The sequence below is a fragment of the Aegilops tauschii genome, chromosome 3 (assembly GCF_002575655.3).
Source record: "Aegilops tauschii subsp. strangulata cultivar AL8/78 chromosome 3, Aet v6.0, whole genome shotgun sequence".
NCBI lineage: Eukaryota > Viridiplantae > Streptophyta > Magnoliopsida > Poales > Poaceae > Aegilops > Aegilops tauschii.
Window position 1 is genome coordinate 505914664 of NC_053037.3, and position 25640 is coordinate 505940303.

Consider the following 25640-nt stretch of genomic DNA (forward strand, 5'->3'; position numbering starts at 1 on the left):
TTTTGTGTTTTCTTTTATAGACTAAACTAGTGATAAAACAAGAAACAAAAAGATTCGATTGCAAGATCTAAAGATATACCTTCAAGCACTCACCTCCCTAGCAACGGCGCCAGAAAATAGCTTAGTTGACGGGGTGTGAGTGCCGCTTACGTAGCCTCCCCGGCAACGGCGCTAGAAAAAAGCTTGACGTCTACTACGCAAACTTCTTCTTGTAGACGTTGTTGGGCCTCCAAGTGCAGAGGTTTGTAGGACAGTAGCAAATTTCCCTCAAGTGGATGACCTAAGGTTTATCAATCCGTGGGAGGCGTAGGATGAAGATGGTCTCTCTCAAGCAACCCTGCAACCAAATAACAAAGAGTCTCTTGTGTCCCCAACACACCCAATACAATGGTAAATTGTATAGGTGCACTAGTTCGGCAAAGAGATGGTGATACAAGTGCAATATGGATGATAGATATAGGTTTTTGTAATCTGAAAATATAAAAGCAGCAAGGTAACTAATGATAAAAGTGAGCGTAAATGGTATTCCAATGCTAGGAAACAAGGCCTAGGGTTCATACTTTCACTAGTGCAAGTTCTCGCAACAATAATAACATAATTGGATCATATAACTATCCCTCAACATGCAACAAAGAGTCACTCCAAAGTCACTAATAGCGGAGAACAAACGAAGAGATTATGGTAGGGTACGAAACCACCTCAAAGTTATTCTTTCCGATCAATCCATTGGGCTATTCCTATAAGTGTCACAAACAGCCCTAGAGTTCGTAGTAAAATAACACCTTAAGACACTCATCAACCAAAACCCTAATGTCACCTAGATACTCCAATGTCACCTCAAGTATCCGTGGGTATGATTATACGATATGCATCACACAATCTCAGATTCATCTATTCAACCAACACATAGAACCTCAAAGAGTGCCCCCAAAGTTTGTACCGGAGAGTCAAGACAAAAACGTGTGCCAACCCCTATGCATAGGTTCATGGGCGGAACCCGCAAGTTGATCACTAAAACATACATCAAGTGGATCAATAGAATACCCCATTGTCACCACGGGTATCCCACGCAACACATACATCAAGTGTTCTCAAATCCTTAAAGACTCAATCCGATAAGATAACTTCAAAGGGAAAACTCAATCCATTACAAGAGAGTAGAGGGGGAGAAACATCATAAGATCCAACTATAATAGCAAAGCTCGCGATACATCAAGATCGTACCACCTCAAGAACACGAGAGAGAGAGAGAGAGAGAGAGAGAGAGAGAGATCAAACACATAGCTACTGGTACATACCCTCAGCCCCGAGGGTGAACTACTCCCTCCTCGTCATGGAGAGCGCCGGGATGATGAAGATGGCCACCGGTGAGGGATCCCCCCTCCGGCAGGGTGGCGGAACAGGGTCCTGATTGGTTTTTGGTGGCTACAGAGGCTTGCGGCGGCGGAACTCCCGATCTCTTCTGCTCCCCAAAGGTTTTAGGGTATATTGGTATATATAGGAGTAAGAAATACGTCAGGGGAGCCACGAGGGGCCCAGGAGGGTGGAGGGCGCGCCCAGGGGGGTGGGCGCGCCCCCTGCCTCGTGCCTTCCTCGTTGATCCCCTGTCGTGCACTCCAAGTCTCCTGTATTGCTTTGTTTCCAAAAATAACTTTTCCGAAGGTTTCATTCCGTTTGGACTCCGTTTGATATTCCTTTTCTGCGAAACACTGAAACAAGGGAAAAAATAGAAACTGGCACTGGGCTCTGGGTCAATAGGTTAGTCCCAAAAGTAATATAAAAGTGCATAGTAAAGCCCATTAAACATCCAAGATGGATAATATAATAGCATGAATACTTCATAAATTATAGATACGTTGGAGACGTATCAAGCTCCCAACAAGCAAAAGTAGAATGAGAAATCTTTTGGGTTTTTTAATTACTACTACTACAGGCATGGAAACTAAACTAGCTAAAAGCTACAACTAATTTTTTTGGTTTTTCTTAAGGTTTCTCAAACAGACAAGAAGAAGACTGAAAAAGAAAATAAACTAGCATGGATAGTACAATGAAAAAGTATGAGCACCGACAAGTGGCATGAGTGTGTGAACATGAATGTAATGTTGGTGAGAAATACATACTCCCCCAAGCTTAGGCTTTTGGCCTAAGTTGGTCTATGCCCATGGATCAAAGTGGTCCTCTCTGGTGTACTGAGGAGGATCCTCGGGGTGCCCCTGGTTAGCGAGCTCTTGTGGTTCCCACTGATAAATATACTCCTGATATGGATCAGGAGATGGCTCTGGCTCTGGCTCTGGGGATCGTGTTCGCTCCAAATATGCATAAATGTCATCGGGCAGGATGATGTCTGTGCCTGAATAAATGTTAAACAAAGAAGGTGCAGGCAGGGTAATAATCTGACAAGTCTTTTCACTGAATACCAGGTTATAAATGAGTCTCTTCTCCTTATCATCGCAAATAAAATCATGTGCTACCATACTTCTATAGTCTATGAAAATAGGGGGCAACACCTTTTCCTCTTTCTCATAGTGTCTAATAGATATCTCAAAATATTTAGCAATACAAGAAGCAAAGATACCTCCAAAAATGTGGCCCTTTGTACGGTTTAGACTCAACCGTTTAGCAACCATAGCACCTAAACTGAAAGTTCTGTCACGGAGTAAAGCATGGCGCAAAATGACGAGGTCAGGAGCACTGAGGCCCCCACTGTTCCCGCGGCCAATTAAACATCCACTAGCAAATATTGCATAGTAACGTAGAACAGGAAAATGTATGCTATTAGTTCTTGCATCTGACACTTTTCTCGTTTCCCCTACAGCAATCATATCAGTAAATCCTGCCACATCCCTAGGATGTGGTTCCTCGACGCTGCCCTCAACAGGCAACTTGCAAACCGCACAAAAATCATAAAGTGACATCTCCTTAAACTCATCATATAAATAAAAATCCACCGAAGGTGGCGATCTCCTAGCATGGAAATGAAAATTTTGCACAAAAATATTAGTGAGTAGGAGATACTGTTCGAGCTAGTCGTGGAGGAAGTCGGTGAGGCCTGTATTCTCAACCAAGTAATAACAATCATCATGAATCCCGGCTGCTCTCAAGAACTCAACACAAGGCCATTCACACGGCCGAACCACCGCGGTGCGAGGAAGATTATATTTGGGCTTCTTATTCTCTTCACTTTGCTTATCCTTCAAGCTTCGGCTCGAAGAGCCCCTCAACAATCTCTTCATCATTTTCTTTCTCTGAAAAATTTCTGAAATTTTTAGTGACTCAAAATAAAACTGAACCAAACTCAACAAAATTGATAGCAACTACTCCCACAAATGCCTAGAGACTATATCATGCATTAGAACTACTTGGGACCAAATGAATTTGACATGCAAGCTCAAGAACAGGGTCACCTCAGCAACAAAAATTTGCAATAAATAAAGCACTAGAACAAAAACTAATTGGACCATTGGAGGAGTCACATACCGAAGAACAATCCCCCAAAGCAGTTTTGTGAGTGGAGATTTGAGCAAGGAGATCGAAAATCGCAGCAAAATGAGCTAGAACACGAGTTTGAGCTGTGTGGTGATTTTTTCTGGAGGAAGACAAAGTGTGTGGGTGCAGGGATAAGTGGAGGGGGCACATAGGGCCCACAAGGCAAGGGGCGTGCCTAGGGGGTAGGGCGCGCCCTGCACCCTCGTGGCCAGGTGGTTGCCCCCTCCGGTGTGTTCTTAGTGCCAGATATTCTTAAATATTCTACAAAAAATCATATTTCATTTTCAGGGCATTTGGAGAACTTTTATTTTCGGGGTATTTTTTATTGCACGGATAATTCAGAAAACAGACAGAAAATACTATTTTTTCTTTATTTAATCTAAATAACAGAAAGTAAAAGGAGGGTACAGAAAGTTGTGCTTTCTAACTTCATCCACCTCATGCTCATCAAAAGGAATCCACTGACAAGGTTGATCAAGTCTTGTTAACAAACTTATTCCGAATCGCATGAAATCGGAGAATTTTCGAATAGCACTAGGTTAGCTCAACGGGGATATGCACATCCCCAATAATGAGAATATCATATTTCTTCTTGACAGTAGGGAGAGGAAATTCAAAACCTCCAATAGTAATTGTTGAAGTTTTTCCAATAGAATTGATACTGTGGACTTGAGGTTGTTTCCTCGGAAAATGTACCGTATGCTCATTACCATTAACATGAAAAGTGACATTGCCTTTGTTGCAATCAATAACAGCCCCTGCAGTATTCAAAAAGGGTCTACCAAGGATAATAGACATACTATCGTCCTCGGGAATATCAAGAATAACAAAGTCTGTTAAAATAGTAACGTTTGTAACCACAACAGGCATATCCTCACAAATACCGATAGGTATAGCAGTTGATTTATCGGCCATTTGCAAAGATATTTCAGTAGGTGTCAACTTATTCAAATCAAGTCTATGATATAAAGAGAGAGGCATAACACTAACACCGGCTCCAAGATCACATAAAGCAGTTTTAACATAGTTTCTTTTAATGGAGCATGGTATAGTTGGTACTCCTGGATCTCCCAGTTTCTTTGGTATTCCACCTTAAAAGTATAATTAGCAAGCATGGTGGAAATTTCAGCTTCCGGTATCTTTCTTTTATTTGTAACAATATCTTTCTTGTACTTAGCATAAGGATTCATTTTAAGCATATTAGTCAAACGCATACGCAAAAAGATAGGTCTAATCATTTCAGCAAAGCGCTCAAAATCCTCGCCATCCTTTTTCTTGGATGGTTTAGGAGGAAAAGGCATGGGTTTCTGAACACATGGTTCTTTTTCTTTACCGTGCTTCCTAGCAACGAAGTCTCTCTTATCCTAACGTTGATTCTTTGATTGTGGGTTATCAAGATCAACAACAGGTTCAATCTCTACATCATTGTCATTACTAGGTTGGGCATCAACATGAACATCATCATTAATATTATCACTAGGTTCATGTTCATCACCAGATTGTGTTTCAGCATCAGAAATAGAAAGAACATTGGGATTGTCAGGTGGGTCAACAACAGGTTCACTAGAAGCATGCAAAGTCCTATCATTTTTCTTTTTCTTCTTCTTAGAAGGACTAGGTGCATCAACATTAGTTCTCTGAGAATCTTGCTCAACTCTCTTAGGGTGGCCTTTAGGATACAAAGGTTCCTGAGTCATTTTACCCCCTCTAGTCATAACTCTAACAGCATTATCATTTTTCTTATTATTCAATTCATTGAGCAAATCATTTTGAGCTTTAAGCATTTGTTCTACTTGAGTGGTAACCATAGAAGCATGTTTACTAATAAGTTTATGTTCACCCTTAACTCTAGACATATAATCACTCAAGTGTTCAATCATATAAGAATTACGTTTCAATTGTGTACCAACATAAGCATTGAAGTTTTCTTGTTTAACAATAAAATTATCAAACTCATCTAAGCATTGGCTAGCAGACTTATAACGAGGAATATCACCTTCATCAAATCTATAGAGAGAAATTACCTTTACTACCTGTGTCGGGTTATCAAGACCATGTATTTCTTCGATAGGTGGTAAATTCTTAACATCTTCAGCTTTAATACCCTTTTCTTTCATAGATTTCTTTGCCTCTTGCATATCTTTAGGACTGAGAAATAGAATACCCCTCTTCTTCGGGGTTGGCTTAGGAGTTGGTTCAGGAAGTGTCCAATCATTTTCATTAATCAACATATTATTCAATAGCAATTCAGTTTGATCAACAACTCTTTCCCTGAAAACACAACCAGCACAACTATCCAGGTGGTCTCTGGCAGCATCGGTTAGTCCATCATAAAAGATATCAAGTATTTCATTTTTCTTGAGAGGATGATCAGGCAAAGCATTAAGTAATTGGAGAAGCCTCCACCAAGCTTGTGGGAGACTCTCTTCTTCAATTTGCACAAAATTATATATTTCCCTTAAGGCAGCTTGTTTCTTATGAGCGGGGAAATATTTAGCAGAGAAGTAATAAATCATATCCTGGGGACTACGCACACAACCAGGATCAAGAGAATTAAACCATGTTTTAGCATCACCCTTTAGTGAGAACGGAAATAACTTAAGTATATAGTAGTAACGAATTTTTTCCTCATGAGTGAATAGTGTGGCTATATCATTCAATTTAGTAAGATGTGCCACAACAGTTTCAGATTCATAGCCATAGAAAGGATCAGATTCAACCAAAGTAATTATCTCAGGATCGACAGAGAAATCATAATTCTTATCAGAAATACAGATAGGTGAAGTAGGAAAACCAGGGTCATATTTCATTCTAGCATTCAAACACTTGTCTTTCAGCTTAGCTAACAATTTCTTAAGATCATACCGATCATTGCAAGCAAGAAAATCTCTAGCAGTTTCTTCATCCATAACATAACCCTCAGGCACAACAGGCAATTCATATCTAGTGGGAGAATCTTCATCATCACTTTTACCAATATTATCAGTTTCAATAATTTCATTCTCTCTAGCCCTAGCAAGTTGTTCATCCAGAAATTCACCTAGTGGCACAGTATTACCAAGCATAGAAGTAGTTTCATCATAAGCATCATGCATAGAAGAAGTGGCATCATCAATAACATGCGACATATCAGAATTAATAGCAGAAGAAGGTTTAGGTGTCGCAAGTTTACTCAAAACAGAAGGAGAATCAAGTGCAGAGCTAGATGGCAGTTCCTTACCTCCCCTCGTAGTTGAGGGATAAATCTTGATTTTCTCGTCTTTCAAGTTCCTCATAGTGATCAGCAGATATATCCAAGTGACTCAAAGAATAGAGCTATGCTCCCCGGCAACGGCGCCAGAAAATAGTCTTGATAACCCACAAGTATAGGGGATCGCAACAGTTTTTGAGGGTAGAGTATTCAACCCAAATTTATTGATTCGACAAAAGGGGAGCCAAAGAATATTCTCAAGTATTAGCAGTTGAGTTGTCAATTCAACCACACCTGGAAGACTTAATATCTGCAGCAAAGTATTTAGTAGCAAAGTAGTATGGAAGTAACGGTAACGGTGGCAAAAGTAACAGTAGCAGTTTTGTAGTAATCGTAACAGTGGCAACGGAAAAGTAACTAATCAAAGATCAATATGTGAAAAGCTCGTAGGCATTGGATCAGTGATGGATAATTATGTCGGCTGCGATTCCTCATGCAACAGTTATAACATAGGGTGACGCAGAACTAGCTCCAGTTCATCAATGTAAAGTAGGCATGTATTCCGAATATAGTCATACGTGCTTATGGAAAAGAACTTGCATGACATCTTTTGTCCTACCCTCCCGTGGCAGCGGGGTCCTATTGGAAACTAAGGGATATTAAGGCCTCCTTTTAATAGAGTACCAGACCAAAGCATTAACACTTAGTGAATACATGAACTCCTCAAACTACGGTCATCACCGGGAGTGGTCCCGATTATTGTCACTTCAGGGTTGCCGGATCATAACACATAGTAGGTGACTAATGACTTGCAAGATAGGATCAAGAACTCACATATATTCATGAAAACATAATAGGTTCAGATCTGAAATCATGGCACTCGGGCCCTAGTTACAAGCATTAAGCATAGCAAAGTCATAGCAACATCAATCTCAGAACATAGTGGATACTAGGGATCAAACCCTAACAAAACTAACTCGATTACATGATAAATCTCATCCAACACATCACCGTCCAGCAAGCCTACGATGGAATTACTCACACACGGCGGTGAGCATCATGAAATTGGTGATGGAGGAAGGTTGATGATGACGACGGCGACGGATTCCCCTCTCTGGAGCCCCGAACGGACTGCAGATCTGCCCTCCTGGGAGAGATTAGGGCTTGGCGGCGGCTCAGGGGGCCCACGAGACAGGGGGCGTGCCCAGGGGGCAGGCGCGCCCTCCACCCTCGTGGATAGGGTGTGGGCCCCCTGGTGTTGATTCTTTTGCCAGTATTTTTTATTAAGTCCAAAAATATTCTCCGTGAAATTTCAGGTCATTCCGAGAACTTTTATTTCTGCACAAAAACAAAACCATGGCAATTCTGCTGAAAACAGCGTCAATCCGGGTTAGTTCCATTCAAATCATGCAAGTTAGAGTCCAAAACAAAGGCAAAAGTGTTTGTAAAAGTAGATACGATGGAGACGTATCAAGGCCCAGTCCAGGCCCTTCTCTAGCCAGGAGGTAAGCCGCATTAGGGCCCCGAACTTGAATTCGGGAGCCGCGGCCCAGGTGGTGTCGCAGGGCTCTATGACGTAGAACCACTGCTGCTGCCACCCTTTGAAAGTCTCCACGAAGGTGCCTTTGGGCCACGTGACATTGGACATCTTGCTCACCATAGCGCCTCCGCACTCTATCGTGTTGACCACCCACCACCATCGACTTCACATTGAAGGTCTTTAGACACAATCAGAAGTGCGGTGGGATGCGGAGGAAGGCCTCGCACACGACAATGAATGCCGAGATGTTGAGGAAGGAGTTTGGGGCCAGATCATGGAAATCTAGCCCATAGTGGAACATGAGTCCGCGGACGAATGGGTGGAGGGGAAATCCCAATCCACGAACGAAGTGGGGGATGAACAGCACCCTCGCCTGGGGCTTTGGGGTGGGGACGATCTTCCCCTTGGCCGAAAGCCGGTGGGCGATTTCCTGGGCCAAGTACCCCGCCTCCCGGAGCTTCGTGACGTCCTTCTCCGTGACGGAGGAGGCCATCCACTTGCCCTGTGCTCCAGATCCGGACATGGTCGGAGTGCTTATTGGGGCGGAAAGGATGGAGGCTTGAGCGCTGGGGCTCGAGAATGGGTGGGAAGAGAGAAAGAGGGCGTGGGTGAAAGGGTGAATCCTTATCTCTTTATAAAGGCAGCGAATATCAAGCGCCTCCCCACTCGCCTTAAAACTCGCCTATTCCCCAAGGGTCAGGTGGATGACACGGTGGGATTACCCACACCCGTATTGATAAGAATCCCGTGATAAGGGGACACGATCTCTGCTTCGACAAGACGTGCCAATGGAAACCGCATCTCGAAACATGGAGCGGGAGGCTAAAAAACGGTTCGAAATAATGACCGTGCAGGGACGTGGCGTTTCACTACGAAAGATGTCAGTAGATAGGACTTGTTGATATTATACTCTTTGCGGCTATATGTGGAGCTTGTTTTGCAGAGCCGGGCACGTTTTCTGCGTTCGAGGACTACTTTGAAGTATTCGGAGGAGGAACCCGCCTTGCAATGCCGAAGACAATCTGCGCGCGAGACACATCATCATTGAAGCCTAGTTCAGGGGCTACTGAGGGAGTCCTGGATTATGGGGTCCTCGGGCGTCCGGCCTATGTGACGTGGGCCAGACTAATGGGCCATGGAGATACAAGATAGAAGACTTCCTCCCGTGTCCGGATGGGACTCTCCTTTGCGTGGATGGCAAGCTTGGCGTCCGGATATGAAGATTCCTTCCTCTGTAAACCGACTCTGTACAAACCCTAGGCCCCTCCGGTGTCTATATAAACCAGAGGGTTTAGTCCGTAGAGGCAATCATAATCAGACAGGCTAGACTTCTAGGGTTTAGCCATTACGATCTTGTGGTAGATCAACTCTTGTAATCCTCATATTCATCAAGATCAATCAAGCAGGAAGTAGGGTATTACCTCCATCGAGAGGGCCCGAACCTGGGTAAACATCGTGTCCCCCGTCTCCTGTTACCATCGACCTTAGACACGCAGTTTGGGACCCCCTACCCGAGATCCACCGGTTTTGACACCGACAGTTGTAAATTGTAAAATTTCAGGCACGCCCGGTCACTGTCCGCGGGCATTTGAGGGTCCAAATTTGCAACCTCCGGCTGTAGATGCTCTATGGTTGACGAATGACGAGCTTCAAAGAGCTCGGTGACTTTTTTAAATGCATTAAAGAGTTTTTTTAAATCATGAAAACTTGTATGTGCTCGGTACGGATTGCAAAATTTCATTTGAAAAATATCAGAAAATGTTTTTTTATTGGAGAAATATCATAATATGTAGGTTGTACAAAAAAACAAAGTTCCAGCCCAACAACAATGAAACTTACCCATTTAGAAATAAATTTTTTTCATGTACGCCATGTGTGAAAGTATAATGTTAAAAGTTCCGCACGTATGTAATGTATATGTAAATGTGTATTCTCAATTTTCTTCATTTTGTTTGTGATGTGAAAATGGTGTTTTAATACCGGCCTCCCTAGAACCCGGCCATTGGCATTTTTCGGATAAGGAGACCCTCTTACAAAGCAGATCTAAAGGTATAATGTGAAGCATACAACTAGTTTAAAATCTTGTCGAGGCCTGATCGACGATGTCTGAGCTCCACGACAATGCACCCAGGAGGATAACGATGTGAAGCATTTGTCGCTGCCGTATCCAAACAAACAAACAAGGGTAATCAACCAAAGCCAACGACGCCGTCTTCAAAAAGAAGACAACACCCGTGTCAAAGCACGAAGCTTTCTCTACTAAACTCACATGTACCACCAGGAGGGACCCCGACCACCACCACAATGAAGGCTAGAACTCGCCCCCCCCTAACCACACACGCCTATTTTGCTTTATATTTGCAAGAAAACGGATCTCCGGACCGCTCTATGGACCGACAGTGTAAGTTAGGAAGAGGAGGATTGCATGCATCGATAATTCTCATTGATCGTGCACTAGGCACATATATAGGTACAAGGGCTGCGAGATCTCAACCGTATCCGCTATATAGGGAAAGGATCGGGAGATATCGCTAAGCTAGGAAGTAAATATAAGAGATCCTAGCCGCCAGATATACATGCAATAACAACCGTGCTCAACAACACCCCCCCCCCCCCGCACAGTCGAAGCGTCGCCGGAGACGCAAAGACTAGACCGAAAACCCTCGAAAGTCGAGGTAGGCAGTCCCTTCGTCATGACATCGGCAAACTGCTGATCGGTTGGTACGTGCAAGACTCGAACACGACCAGGTGCAATGTGCTCCCGGACAAAGTGAATGTCGAGCTCAATATGCTTCGTCCGGCGATGATGAAAAGGGTTGCCGGAGAGGTAGACCGTGGAGACGTTGTCACAATAGACAATCATGGCCTTGGGAACCTCACATAGCAACACCAAGCAGCCGTCGTTGCCAAGAGCACTCCGCGACGGCGTTGGCCACAGCCCCGTACTCGGCCTCGGAGCTCGATCGTGAAACTGTGGGTTGTCGCTTAGACGACCACGAGATCAGAGAGGGCCCGAGGTAGATGATGTCTACTATGAAACCTTCTCCTTGTAGACGTTGTTGGGCCTCCAAGTGCAGAGGTTTGTAGGACAGTAGCAAATTTCCCTCAAGTGGATGACCTAAGGTTTATCAATCTGTGGGAGGCGTAGGATGAAGATGGTCTCTCTCAAACAACCCTGCAACCAAATACCAAAGAGTCTCTTGTGTCCCCAACACACCGAATACAATGGGTGCACTAGTTCGGCGAAGAGATGGTGATACAAGTGCAATATGGATGGTAGATAAAGGTCTTTGTAATCTGAAAGTATAAAAACAGCAAGGTAACTAATGATAAAAGTGAGCGTAAATGGTATTGAAATGCTAGGAAACAAGGCCTAGGGTTCATACTTTCACTAGTGCAAGTTCTCTCAACAATAATAACATAATTGGATCATATAACTATCCTCAACATGCCACAAAGAGTCACTCCAAAGTCACTAATATCGGAGAACAAATGAAGAGATTATGATAGGGTACGAAACCACCACAAAGTTATTCTTTCTGCTCGATCTATTCAAGAGTCCGTAGTAAAATAAAACGAAGCTATTCTTTCCGTTCAATCTATCATAGAGTTCGTACTAGAATAACACCTTAAGACACAAATCAACCAAAACCCTAATGTCACCTAGATACTCCAATGTCACCTCAAGTATCCGTGGGTATGATTATACGATATGCATCACACAATCTCAGATTCGTCTATTCAATCCAACACAAAGTACTTCAAAGAGTGCCCCAAAGTTTCTACCGGAGAGTCAAGACGAAAACGTGTGCCAACCCTATGCATAGGTTCATGGGCGGAACCCGCAAGTTGATCACCAAAACATACATCAAGTGGATCACGTGATATCCCATTGTCACCACAGATAAGCACGACAAGACATACATCAAGTGTTCTCAAATCCTTAAAGACTCACTCCGATAAGATAACTTCAAAGGGAAAACTCAATCCATTACAAGAGAGTAGAGGGGGAGAAACATCATAAGATCCAACTATAATAGCAAAGCTCGCGATACATCAAGATCGTATCACCCCAAGAACACGAGAGAGAGAGAGATCAAACACATAGCTACTGGTACATACCCTCAGCCCCGAGGGTGAATTACTCCCTCCTCGTCATGGAGAGCACCGGGATGATGAAGATAGCCACCGGTGAGGGTTCCCTCCTCCGGCAGGGTGCCGGAACAGGGTCTTGATTGGTTTTTGGTGGCTACAGAGGCTTGCGGCGGCGGAACTCCCGATCTATTCTGTTCTCTGAAGGTTTTAGGGTATATGGGAATATATAGGCGAAAGAAATACGTCAGGGGAGCCACGAGGGCCCCACGAGGGTGGAGGGCGCGCCTAGGGGGGTGGGCGCGCCCCCTGCCTCGTGCCTTCCTCGTTGCTTCCCTTACGTACACCCCAAGTCTTCTGGATTGCTTCCGTTCCAAAAATAACTCTCCCGAAGGTTTCATTCTGTTTGGACTCCGTTTGATATTCCTTTTCTGTAAAACTCAAAAACAAGGAAAAAACAGAAACTGGCACTGGGCTCTAGGTTAATAGGTTAGTCCCAAAAATCATATAAAATAGCATATAAATGCATATAAAACATCCTAGAAGGATAATAAAATAGCATGAATACTTCATAAATTATAAGTACGTTGGAGACGTATCAGTAGACGCAGTAGCCGGAGGTGGAGCGCCGAGTGTCAGGGCACCCAGCCCAGTAGGCGTCGGAGTAGGCGACGAGGTCGGTGTCGGAGGAAGCCTTTAGGGTGAGACTCATAGCCATGGTGCCACGTATATACCAGAGAATACGTTTCACCAGAGCCCAATGAGTGTCACGGGGGGCGTGCATGTGAAGCCACACCTGCTGAACAGCATACTGAAGATTCGGCTGCGTCAGCGTGAGGTACTGAAGAGCACCGACAATGGAGCGGTATAAGGGAGCGTCGGACACCGGAGAACCCTTGACAGCGGACACCTTAGCCTTCGTGTCGGCAAGCATGGAAGCGGGCTTGCAATTAAGCATGCCAGCTCGCTCCAGAAGCTTGTAGGCATACTTCTGCTGATGCAGAAAGAAGCCAGTGGCATGGCGAACGACCTCAATGCCGAGCAAGTAATGGAGAGCCCCCAATCCCTTGAGGGCAAACTCGGTGCCAAGTCGAGCGGTGATCTGCTGAAGAAGCGCTGGCGAGGACGCAGTCAGGATGATGTCGGCGACGTACAGGAGGAGGTACGCAATAGCGACGCCGTGATGATAAACATACAGGGAGGCATCGGACCGTGTGGACCGGAACCCCTGCTGCTGAAGGAAGGCCGCAATGCGCTGGTACCAAGCCCGAGGTGCTTGCTTCAACCCATAAAGAGAACCAGAGAGCAAGCACACATGATCCGGATAGGTGGTGTCGACGAAATCAGTGGGCTGCTGACAGAACATCTGCTCATCGAGGTGACCATGCAAGAAAGCAATGGACACATCGAACTGGTGAACGGGCTAGGCACGAGAAACAGACAGCTGGAGAACGACGCGAATCATGCCCGGTTTGACAACCGGGGAGAAGGTGTCGGTGAAGTCCACGCCAGCGCGCTGTCGAAAGCCACGCACCACCCAACACGCCTTATAGTGCTCGAGGGAGCCGTCGGGTGAGTCTTGTGGCAGAAGACCCACTTGCCAGTGATGACATTAGTGTGGGGAGGCCGCCGGACAAGCTGCCACGTACAGTTGCGCTGCAGGGCGTCGAACTCCTCACGCATCGCAGCGAGCCAGTTCGGATCCTGAAGGGCTGTGCTAGCGGAGGAGGGTAGCGGAGACGGTGCCGAGGTAGACACAACACACGCCTACTCGTTGGAGGTGTAGCGCGTGCTAGGGCGAAACGTCCCGGTACGAGCCCGAGTGACCACACCAGTGGGGGTGCAGCCCCCGTCGGCGGAGCCAGAGGGGAGACCGGCGATGAGGGAGTCGAGCCGGTCTCCGAGGCTGCTGAAGAGCCCGCAACCGCCAAGCCAGGAGAGGCAGCACCCGGCGGGGCCGAGCCGGAGAACGTGGCGGCGGGGGCACGCGAGGGGCGACCACGCCCGAGGCGCCACTAGAGGGGGCAGCCGGGCCCGCGGCAGCCGTGGAGGCCCCTAAGGGAGCAGCCGGGCCAGAGGGCGCGGGGCACGCGAGTGGGGCTGGGGCGGTGCTCGGCGAGGGGTGCAGCCCGCCAGGGGTGGTGGCAGGGGCGAGCCGTGCCGCGCCGCGGGAGGAGCCGGAGGCTGCTCGATGGAGGATGGTACTTTCTGAAAAGGGAACACCCGCTCATCAAAGTAGACGTGCCGCGATGTATAAACGTGGTGGGATGCTGGATCATAACACCGGTAACCTTTGGTGTTGGGAGGGTAGCCAAGAAAGATGCATGGAACCGACCGTGGAGCGAGTTTGTGAGGAGTGGTGGACGTGGTGCTAGGATAACAGAGACACCCAAAGATGCGAAGACCATCATAAGACGGAGGCGCACCAAAGAGAAGATGACGAGGAGCATAGTTCCAACGTGTACGGCATGGGCGGATGTTGATGAGGAGAGTGGCGGTGATGAGAGCGTCCGGCCAAAACCGGAGAGGCACGTTGGAGTGAAATAGCAACGTGCGTACGCAGTCGTTAAGAGTGTGTAGGATACGCTCAGCACGGCCATTTTGTTGGGACGTGTAGGGGAAAGTGAGATAAAAGATAGTGTCGTGCGTAGCGAGAAGGTTGCAGACAACAATGTTATCAAATTCTTTTCCGTTATCAGTTCGGAGAGCAAGGATGGGATGACCGAGCTGTGTGGTGACGTACGCGTAAAACGCGGTGAGTGTGGCAAGTGCATCAGACTTGCGACGAAGAGGAAACGACCACACATAATGAGAAAAGTCATCTAAGATCACCAAATAATAAAGATAGCCGTGTTGCTTGCAACCGGGGATGTCCAAACATCACTATGGATTAACTTAAATGGAAAAGTAGAAATATTTGTGGACGCACTAAAGGGAAGACGAACGTGCTTGCCAAGAAGGCAAGCCCCACAAGTATGGTCGTTGATCTTATTGCATGAGAATGAAAAACTCTTAAGAATTTGACGCAAAGTGGTGGGGTTCGGGTCTCCTAAACGAGCATGCCAAAGGTCGACACCTGCGGCGAGGGCGACTGGGGTGGTGGCGGTGGTGGCGGAGGAGTGCACCGGGTAGAGCTCGTCAGGACTATCGCATCGGTGAAGGATCATCCGGGTGCGCGCGTCCTTCACAGGAAAAACCGACATCATCAAATTCAATGGTAATGGGATTCTCACGAGCAAGACGACGAATAGTTACGAGATTCATGACTAAATCAGGAGAAACAACAACATTAGACATGGTGATAGGCGCAGATGTAGAAGGAAACGAAGTATGACCAACATGTGTGATAGGTAAAGAGGAACCGTTACCAACGGTGATGCGAGTAGGAGTATGAACCGGAGTGAAGGAGGTTAGGGTACCGGGATGAGATGTCATGTGGGCGGTGGCGCTCGAGTCCATGTACCAAGCGTCGCCGGTGCCGTAGTTGTTCGGTCATGTGGCTGAGTGCAGTGCAGCCAAAGAAGCGTCGCCCCATGGCGGTGAGACCGGCAGCGGGGCGAAGCCGCCGTAGGGCTGAACCGGGGCTAGCGGAGCATGATCGCCGGCCATCGTCGGGCTGGGCAGAGCCGCGGAGTCGGCACCGGCCGGCTGTTGTGGCAAGGCGAAGTAGGCCGGGTGGCCCACCCAGAAAACTGGCGGCATGATGAAGCCGCCGAAGGGCTGAACCGGAGCGGGCGGAGCATGGCCACCGGCCATTGGCAGGGCCGGCTGCATGTGGGTGAAGGGAGCCGGCGCACCCGTGTACATGTGGCCGAAGAAAGACGACGAGGCAGAAGACATCACAACAGCAATGACGGCGGCTGGGGGACGAGGCGCGGCGGCAGCCAGGGAGCGGCGGCGGCGGCTAGATGCGGCGGTGGCGGCGGACCGGGCGACGGCGGCAGCCTGGAGGATGAGCAGCAGTGGCGGCACGGGCGGCTGGATGCGGCGATGGCGGCCCGGTGCAGCGGCGGCGGCTGGAGGGTTAGGGAGATGGGAGATGGAGAGGGTGGTGCGGCTGCGTGGAAGAGGGGCTGTGGCAAGGGGTGGGCGGCGGCGGTGGCATGGACCAGCGGCGGCGGCGGCTTGCGGCGGCGCCGGCTAGGGCAACGGAAGGTAGGGGATCGACTTGCTATCTGATATGATGTAAGTTAGGAAGAGGAGGATTGCATGCATCGATAATTCTTGTTGATCGTGCACTAGGCACATATATAGGTACAAGGGCTGTGATATCTCAACCGTATCCGCTATACAAGGAAAGGATCGGGAGATATCGCTAAGCTAGGAAGTAAATACAAGAGATCTAGGTGCCAGATATACATGCACTAGTAGAAAACAGAGCTTTGGTCCAGGTCTGGCCAGCCCATTAGTCCCGGTTCAGTCACGAACTGGGACCCATGGGGGCATACATCCCGGTTCGTGCGCCCAGGGGGCCGGCCGGGCCTCGTGGGGCATTGGTCCCGGTTCGTCTGGACCCTTTTGTCCCGGTTCCACACACGAACCGGGACCAATGGTCCTCGCTCCTGGCCCACGCCCATTGGTCCCGGTTCGTGGCTAGGACCGGGACAGAAGGGGGGCCTTTAGTCCAGGTTCCAGCCACGAACCGGGACCAATGAGGTGCCTATATATACCCCCTCGCCGGCGAGCAGAGCACTCCACACTGCTCTATTTTTTCTGGCCGGCGAGGGGAGAGCTTTGTGGTGCTCTAGCTCACCTCCTATGCACATGAGGTGTTTGATGAAATGCCCAAGCCAACTAGTTAAGCTTTCTCCTCTCGAAGCTTGACCTCCAAGCTCCATTTTCCTTGAGATTTGTCTAGGTTTAGCGGTCCGTCAAGTCCCGTCCCCATCTTCCCCGCTGTCGATCGCCCGCGCCGATCTCGTCGCCGGCACCACCGTGGTGAGCCTCTCGTTCTTATCTTCTTTGTAAAAGAAAATATTCTTACTTGTATGATTAGATAGATACTTGTCTAATTTTCTTACTTTTATTATTTCTTGTTATTATATAGTGCGATGGTTTTGGTATCCGCCCCCGTCGGCCCTCGTCCTGTCTATGATTCGAATGTGGTATATATTATCTTTTATACCTATTTGGTTCATTTATTGTTTATGACAATTATGCCGACCAACGTGACATAGATTTTATTTAGGAGGTATGTGAACCGGAAATTCCAACCGACCCTATTGTCGAGTGGTTAAATTTAGTTGAACAAAAAACAATTACTTGAAGGAAAAAATAAAAAAATTGAGGAGGAGAAGATGATATTGGAGTTGCATGTTGCGGATGTCGTCGATGATCACAAGATCAAGATGGATGCAATGCGTTTGAAGATTAGAAAGATTAGAAAATATGCCATTCATACCGAGGCTTGGTATCATTATGCCATTGGATCAATTGTTACCTTGGTTGCGATTATGATCGCATTTGTTGTTGCATTGAAATGTTTTACATAGTTTCAATGTATGGTTTAATTAGATGCTCTGGAGAGCTACATGTTGTTCAATGAGAACTATGTATGTACTTTCGTTTTAATGTGATGATGAACTTCTATTAATTTGGTCACTTATCTATTCATGATGTTCTGTAATGGTTTTTGACACACTTAATTATATATAATGCACGCTGATGAACCGGCAATGGATGTACGGTGACAGACACACCTCCGAGTACATTAAGGGTGTGCATAATTTTCTCGAAGTGGCTGAGGCAAACAAGCAGAATGGTTTTATGTGCTGTCCAAGCCCTATATGTGGGAATATGAAGTCTTACTCTGACCGGAAAATCCTTCACACCCACCTGCTTTATAAGGGTTTCATGCCACACTATAATGTTTGGAGCAAGCACAGAGAAATAGGGGTTATGATGGAAGACAACGAAGAAGAAGAGGACGATGACAACTATGTGCCCCCTGAATACGGTGATGCTGCAATGGGGCAAGCTGAAGATCAAGAGGAACCAGACGATGTGCCTGATGATGATCTCCGCCGAGTCATTGTTGATGCAAGGAGACAGTGCGAAAGTCAAAAGGAGAAGCTGAAGTTCGATTGCATGTTAGAGGATCACAAAAAGGGGTTGTACCCTGCTACCTCTTGAGCACTGCGTTGGTTTTCCCTTGAAGAGGAAAGGGTGATGCAGCAAAGTAGCGTAAGAATTTCCCTCAGTTTTTGAGAACCAAGGTATCAATCCAGTAGGAGGCCACGCACAAGTCCCTCGCACCTACACAAACAAATAAATCCTCGCAACCAACGCAATAAAGGGGTTGTCAATCCCTTCACGGTCACTTACGAGAGTGAGATCTGATAGATATGGTAAGATAATATTTTTGGTATTTTTATGATAAAGATGCAAAATAAAAGGCAATAGAAATAGCTTGTTGTTGGAAGATTAATATGATGGAAAATAGACCCGGGGGCCATAGGTTTCACTAGTGGCTTCTCTCATGAGCATAAGTATTACGGTGGGTGAACAAATTACTGTTGAGCAATTGACAGAATTGAGCATAGTTATGAGAATATCTAGGTATGATCATGTATATAGGCATCACGTCCGAGACAAGTAGACCGACTCCTGCCTGCATCTACTACTATTACTCCACACATCGACCGCTATCCAGCATGCATCTAGAGTATTAAGTTCATAAGAACAGAGTAACGCTTTAAGCAAGATGACATGATGTAGAGGGATAAACTCATGCAATATGATATAAACCCCATCTTGTTATCCTCGATGGCAACAATAAAATACGTGCCTTGCTGCCCCTACTGTCACTGGGAAAGGCCACCGCAAGATTGAACCCAAAGCTAAGCACTTCTCCCATTGCAAGAAAGATCAATCTAGTAGGCCAAACCAAACTAATAATTCGAAGAGACTTGCAAAGATAACCAATCATACATAAAAGAATTCAGAGAAGATTCAAATATTGTTCATAGATAAACTTGATCATAAACCACAATTCATCGGTCTCAACAAACACACCGCAAAAGAAGATTACATCAAATAGATCTCCACGAGAGAGGGGGAGAACATTGTATTGAGATCCAAAGAGAGAGAAGAAGCCATCTAGCTAATAACTATGGACCCGAAGGTCTGAGGTAAACTACTCACACATCATCGGAGAGGCTATGGTGTTGATGTAGAAGCCCTCCGTGATCGATGCCCCCTCCGGCGGAGCTCCGGAAAAGGCCCCAAGATGGGATCTCACGGGTACAGAAGGTTGCGGCGGTGGAATTAGGTTTTTGGCTCCGTCTCTGGTAGTTTGGGGGTACGTAGGTATATATAGGAGGAAGGAGTACGTCGGTGGAGCAACGTGGGGCCCACGAGGGTGGAGGGCGTGCCCTGGGGGGTAGGCGCGCCCCCCTACCTCGTGCCTTCCTGGTTGATGTCTTGACATAGGGTCCAAGTCCTCTGGATCACGTTCGTTCCGAAAATCACGTTCCCGAAGGTTTCATTCCGTTTGGACTCCGTTTGATATTCTTTTTGTGCGAAACTCTGAAATAGGCAATAAACAACAATTCTGGGCTGGGCCTTCGCTTAATAGGTTAGTCCCAAAAATAATATAAAAGTGTATAATAAAGCCCATTAATGTCCAAAACAGAATATAATATAGCATGGAATAATAAAAAAATTATAGATACGTTGGAGACGTATCATACCCTAATTGCGAAGATGGCAACACAAAGCTCGGCACCTTACTGGAATTCCTGCAGTGGAAGGCAGAGAATGCTGTGCCTGAGAAAGGATTTGAGAAGCTACTGAAAATATTGAAGAAGAAGCTTCCAAAGGATAACGAATTGCCCGACAATACGTACGCATCAAAGAAGGTCATATGCCCTCTAGGATTGGAGGTGCAGAGGATACATGCATGCCCTAATGACTGCATCCACTACCGCGGCGCGTACGAGGATTTGAACACATGCCCGGTATGCGGTGCATTGCGGTATAAGATCAGACGAGATGACCCTGGTGATGTTGACGGCGAGCCCCCCAGGAAGAGGGTTCCTGCCAAGGTGATGTGGTATGCTCCTATAATAGCACGGTTGAAACGTCTGTTCAGAAACAAAGAGCATGCCAAGTTGATGCGATGGCACAGAAAGGACCATAAGAAAGACGGGAAGTTGAGAGCACCCGCTGACGGGTCGCAGTGGAGAAAAATCGAGAGAAACTACCGGGCTGAGTTTGCAGGTGACCCAAGGAACGTATGGTTTGGTTTATGACCCAAGGAACGTGTCATGATAAACGGAACGGTGGAAAGTTGCATGGCAATATATCTCGGAATGGCTATGGAAATGCCATAATAGGTAGGTATGGTTGCTTTTTTGAGGAAGATATAAGGAGGTTTATGTGTGAAAGAGCGTATCATATCACGGGGTTTGGATGCACCGGCGAAGTTTGCACCAACTCTCAATGTGAGAAAGGGCAATGCATGGTACCGAAGAGGCTAGCAATGATGGAAGGGCAAGAGTGTGTATAATCCATGGACTCAACATTAGTCATAAAGAACTCACATACTTATTGCAAAAATCTACAAGTCATCAAAAACCAAGCACTACGCGCATGCTCCTAGGGGGATAGATTGGTAGGAAAAGACCATCGCTCATCCCCGACCGCCACTCATAAGGAGGACAATCAAAGAACACCTCATGTTTCAAATTTGTTACATAACGTTTACCATACGTGCATGCTACGGGACTTGCAAACTTCAACGCAAGTATTTCTCAAATTCACAACTACTCAACTAGCACAACTTTAATATCACTACCTCCATATCTCAAAACAATCATCAAGCATCAAACTTCTCTTAGTATTCAACACACTCATAAGAAAGTTTTTACTAGTCTTGAATACCTAGCATATTAGGATGAAGCAAATTACCATGCTGTTTAAGACTCTCAAAATAATATAAGTGAAGCATGAGAGAACAATAGTTTCTATAAAACAAATCCACCACCGTGCTCTAAAAGATATAAGTGAAGCACTAGAGCAAAAGCTATATAGCTCAAAAGATATAAGTGAAGCACATAGAGTATTCTAATCAATTCTGAATCATGTGTGTCTCTCATCAAAAGGTGTGTACAGCAAAGATGATTGTGGTAAACTAACAAACAAAGACTCAAATAATACAAGACGCTCCAAGCAAAACACATATTATGTGGTAAATAAAAATATAGCTCCAAGTAAGTTACCAATGGAAGTAGACAAAAGAGGGGATGCCTTTCGGGGCATCCCCAACCTTTGGCTTTTTGGTGCCCTTAGATTATCTTGGGGTGCCATGGGCATCCCCAAGCTTAGACTCTTGCCACTCCTTGTTCCATAATCCATCAAATCTTTTACCCAAAACTTGAAAACTTCACAACACAAAACTTAACAGAAAACCTCGTGAGCTCCGTTAGCGAAAGAAAACAAAACACCACTCCAAGGTACTGTGATGAACTCATTCTTTATTTATATTGGTGTTAAACCTACTGTATTCCAACTTCTCTATGGTTTATAAACTATTTTATTAGCCATAGATTCATCAAAATAAGCAAACAACACACGAAAAACAGAATCTGTCAAAAATAGAACAGTCTGTAGTAATCTGTAACTAACGCAAAATTCTGGAACTCCAAAAATTCAGCCAAAATAGGACGACCTAGAAAATTTGTTTATTGATCAGCAGCAATTGGAATCAATATTTTATCACGTTCTGGTGATTTTTAACAATTATTTTCGTGAACAGAAAGTTTCTGGAATTTTCTGCAAGATCAAATAACTATCATCCAAGAAGATCCTATAGGTTAAACTTGGCACAAACACTAATTAAAACATAAAACACATCTAACCAGAGGCTAGATGAAAGATTTATTCCTAAACAGAAGCAAAAAGCAAAAAAAAACTAAAAATAAAATTGGGTTGCCTCCCAACAAGCGCTATCGTTAACGCCCCTAGCTCGGCATTGATAATTTTAATGATGCTCACATGAAAGACAAGAATGGAAGCGCAAAGAGAGCATAATAAAACACGTGACAAACACATCTAAGTCTAACATACTTCCTATGCATAGGCATCTTATAGGAAAACAAATTATCATAGCAACCAAAAACTGGCATATGCAAGGAAGTGGAAAGAAACAATAGCAATCTCAACATAATGAGAGGTAATTTATTATCATGAAAATTTCTACAACCATATTTTACTCTCTCATAATAATTACATGTGGGATCATAAGCAAATTCAACAAAATAGCTATCACAATAAATATTTTCAACATGATCCTCATGCATGCAAAGTTGACATTCTTCCAAAATAGTGGGATTAACATTAACTAAAGTCATGACCTCTCCAATCCCACTTTTATAATAAATATCATAAGATTGAACATACTCCAAATATGTGGGATCTAAAGTTGACACTCTTCCAAACCCACTTTCAATAATATTGCAATCACTATTATCAATCTCATATTCATCATGGGGCTTAAATAAATTTTCAAGATCATAAGAAGAATCACCCCAATAATGATCATTGCAACAAGTAGTAGACATAGCAAAACTAGCATCCCCAAGCTTAGGGTTTTGCATATTATTAGCACAATTGACATCAAGAGAGTTATAGTAAAATCATGCAATCATGTTTTTTATCGAAGGAACTATCAAGTATGGGTGCAATAGCAACGATCTCATGTTTAACATAAGGAACTATAGCAAATTCATCTTCATAAATATTGGCATCATGGCCACAAGAATAGCAAGCATCATGTTCATCAAGGGATATTTCAATCAAATCATCGGAATCATAATTATCTATAGATTCATGCATATCATTATTTTCTTTCTCCATAGACTCCTGCGAAATATTAGCTTCTTCTTGGACAGCGGAGGAGTCCTCAATATATGGTTTAACATAGGCATTGGAAGCATAATTATCATAACAATATTTAAGTGTGGAAAAAATTTCAGATTTGTAAAGAGTAGCACCATATGTTTCAATCAAAGAAATAATTTCATAAGCACCCTTAAAAGCAACAAATTCTTCAATTTGTTGAACATCATAGTAATTATAAACACCCTAGCATATGAAGATACGATTCCATTATCACTAAACTCACATTGGTAGGGAAGGTGTTTCTTAATGTTTTCAGAGCAACAAGTAAAATCATAAATTTCACAAAGATTCCAAGCATAACACATCAATTTGTTTATTTGATTCCATAAGAGTCTTCCATTTTCAGACAAACGGTGACGCACAAAATGAGCATGCTCATCTGAAGATTTCCCATCAACTAGGCTAGTTGGGGTTTCACCACGAGCGCATAAGGATCGAAGATGATCCAAGTAGAACACTTTAAGTGGGTCCATATCAATAGATTTTTAGCAAGCAAATATGCAAGCAAATAGAAGGCACAAGGAAACACAGACAAAGATACATACGGGAAGAAGGCGAACGAAAAAAAGGCGAATAAAACGGCAAGGGTGAAGTGGGGGAGAGGAAAACGAGAGGCAAATGGCAAATAATGTAATGCGGGAGATAAGGGTTTGTGATGGGTACTTGGTATGTTGACTTTTGCATAGACTCCCCGTCAACGGCGCCAGAAATGGCTCGTTGTCGGGAGTCAAATCTTGACTTGACTTCGCGTAAGCCTCCCCGGCAACGGCGCCAGAAATCCTTCTTGCTACCTCTTGAGTACTGCGTTGGTTTTCCCTTGAAGAGGAAAGGATGATGTAGCAAAGTAGCGTAAGTATTTCCCTCAGTTTTTTAGAACCAAGGTCTCAATCCAGTAGGAGGCCACACACAAGTCCCTCGCACCTACACAAACAAATAAATCCTCGCAACCAACGCAATAAAGGGGTTGTCAATCCCTTCATGGTCACTTACGAGAGTGAGATCTGATAGATATGATAAGATAATATTTTTGGTATTTTTATGATAAAGATGCAAAGTAAAATAAAAGCAAAATAAAATGCAATAGAAATAGCTTGTTGTTGGAAGATTAATATGATGGAAAATAGACCCGGGGGCCATAGGTTTCACTAGTGGCTTCTCTCATGAGCATAAGTATTACGGTGGGTGAACAAATTACTGTTGAGCAATTGACAGAATTGAGCATAGTTATGAGAATATCTAGGTATGATCATGTATATAGGCATCACGTCCGAGACAAGTAGACCGACTCCTGCCTGCATCTACTACTATTACTCCACACATCGACCGCTATCCAGCATGCATCTAGAGTATTAAGTTCATAAGAACAGAGTAACACTTTAAGCAAGATGACATGATGTAGAGGGATAAACTCATGCAATATGATATAAACCCCATCTTGTTATCCTCGATGGCAACAATACAATACGTGCCTTGCTGCCCCTACTGTCACTGGGAAAGGACCGCAAGATTGAACCCAAAGCTAATCACTTCTCCCATTGCAAGAAAGATCAATCTAGTAGGCCAAACCAAACTGATAATTCGAAGAGACTTGCAAAGATAACCAATCATACATAAAAGAATTCAGAGAAGATGATTGTTCATAGATAAACTTGATCATAAACCCACAATTCATCGGTCTCAACAAACACACCGCTAAAGAAGATTACATTGAATAGATCTCCACGAGAGAGGGGGAGAACATTGTATTGAGATCCAAAGAGAGAGAAGAAGCCATCTAGCTAATAACTATGGACCCGAAGGTCTGAGGTAAACTACTCACACATCATCGGAGAAGCTATGGTGTTGATGTAGAAGCCCTTCGTGATCGATGCCCCCTCCGGCGAAGCTTCGGAAAAGGCCCCAAGATGGGATCTCATGGGTACAGAAGGTTGCGGCAGTGGAATTAGGTTTTTGGCTCCGTCTCTGGTAGTTTGGGGGTACGTAGGTATATTTAGGAGGAGGAAGTACGTCGGTGGAGAAACGTGGGGCCCACGAGGGTGGAGGGCGTGCCCTGGGGGGTAGGCGCGCCCCCTACCTCGTGCCTTCCTGGTTGATGTCTTGACGTAGGGTCCAAGTCCTCTGGATCACGTTCGTTCCGAAAATCACGTTCCCGAAGGTTTCATTCCGTTTGGACTCCGTTTGATATTCTTTTTCCGCGGAACTGTGAAATAGGCAAAAAAACAGCAATTCTGGGCTGGGCCTCCGGTTAATAGGTTAGTCCCAAAAATAATATAAAAGTGTATAATAAAGCCCATTAATGTCCAAAACATAATATAATATATCATGGAATAATCAAAAATTATAGATACGTTGGAGACGTATCATACCCTAATTGCGAAGATGGCAACACAAAGCTCGGTACCTTAATGGAATTGTTGCAGTGGAAGGCAG